The sequence below is a fragment of the Dreissena polymorpha genome, chromosome 2 (assembly GCF_020536995.1).
Source record: "Dreissena polymorpha isolate Duluth1 chromosome 2, UMN_Dpol_1.0, whole genome shotgun sequence".
Classification (NCBI taxonomy): Eukaryota; Metazoa; Mollusca; class Bivalvia; order Myida; family Dreissenidae; genus Dreissena; species Dreissena polymorpha.
The window spans coordinates 125,431,172-125,432,845 of record NC_068356.1 but is presented as its reverse complement, the minus strand read 5'-3'; positions in this window follow the sequence as shown (position 1 = coordinate 125,432,845).

Genomic DNA, 1,674 nt, shown 5'->3' with positions numbered 1-1,674 from the left:
TTACACACATATCATTACACACACTTTGTTTTGCTTATGCAAAAAATATACAGCTTACAATGGTTATGTACATGCCATATGTAGTTTTGAAATAGCTTTCCAAAACATCCCTGTCTCTGTCACTGTGGTTTTGATAATTAACTGCCAATATAACCTTCCGTGTGGTTTGATGGTGATCATGTAGTTCTTACACAGCTTCGAACCTTAAAAAACGTTACAGATCTTTCGACTAATCTTTTCAAGTCTGAAAAACAATAGAAGTAAAACCCATTTTAAGCATGTGCTCTTATTTTCTTGTCATTCATTAAAAAATGGACCAACTTCAATAATAAGGCAGAAATATCAATCATTATATTTATTAAAGACAATAAGTAAAACAAAGAAATATTATATTTCAACATAACATGTATGCTTTTATAAGAATTATGTTCAGTTAAACATAAATTGTTTAATCATTACACGATTACTTCAGTATTCAATAATGTTACATTTGGTTAATTTGATATATTTTCAGGACAGACTAAAGTTTATGTTCTAGATTCTTACAAAAAATATACCACACATAACATTTCACTTCATGTGTTTTCAAACACGCGGTTGCACTTTTGGGAAAAAATACTAAATTAATTTTGCGCAAACTTAACAAAGTTGTGTCTTTTTACAATGGCCGGGCACTCGTCTTTGTTTTTGAAAATGGTTTTGAAATAATGAAGAAATTATCAAAAACGTTACCTGAAGCGACGTTTTGTTTACATCCGATTGTCCCACACATAGCCGAAAAAGTCACGTGGTTCAGGCACCTTGTCCATCTGGTCTGTGTAACATCATTCAGTGGTTGAAAACTGTTATGGGAAGAGAGAGAGACAACAACGAGTGCAATGAGCCGCTTGAAAAATTAAGGCAATCACATATCAAGCATATCCACGAAAAAGACCCATCTAACGCTACAAGGTCATTGTATGTGTTGGAATCAACATTCTGACAATTTATATGGAACCATTGAGAACATGTGTCACACTGTATGGCTAAATCATTTTCAAAAACTTCAGTACCACATGAACCACATGGGTATTCGTGGCCTGGATTTGTCTCTATGTCATTAGATAATGAAAGAAGCAAAATACATAAGTACATCAATGATGAAGTTCTAGTACATTTCTGTGGAATATACCACTTGTTAAATTTCAGTAAACAACCATAAGTATGAACATTTCCCGGCTGGTTACTATTGGACGAACAGTGGACCTTGGGTGGTTGGGTAGGCTTCTGCTTGGTCTGTAAGTAAACAAGTATAGAAACAGGAACGCTGTAAAATGAATCAAAATACCTGTATGCATAATTCAAAACAAGTCTGTAATGGCGGCTTCCGAAGGTCACGTCACTAGGAAAAAATATGTAATGCACACGAAAGTGTTATAACTACCAGAAACGGAGGCAAGTAGCCAATGAATCAGTGAAACAACCTCTTATTTAATGAAAACTACCTATTTAAACCTAAGAAAACAATCCCTTGAAGTCTAAGATTAGTGATTATAATAAATTTTACGAGAGTTGAAAAAGTTTGTTAGTAGGCACGACGCATGCGCATCCCACTACTCGAGCTAATATATCGTTACATATCAGTAGATATTTTATACATGTCTATTGATTTAGCTCTATTGTGATGCTTTTCTT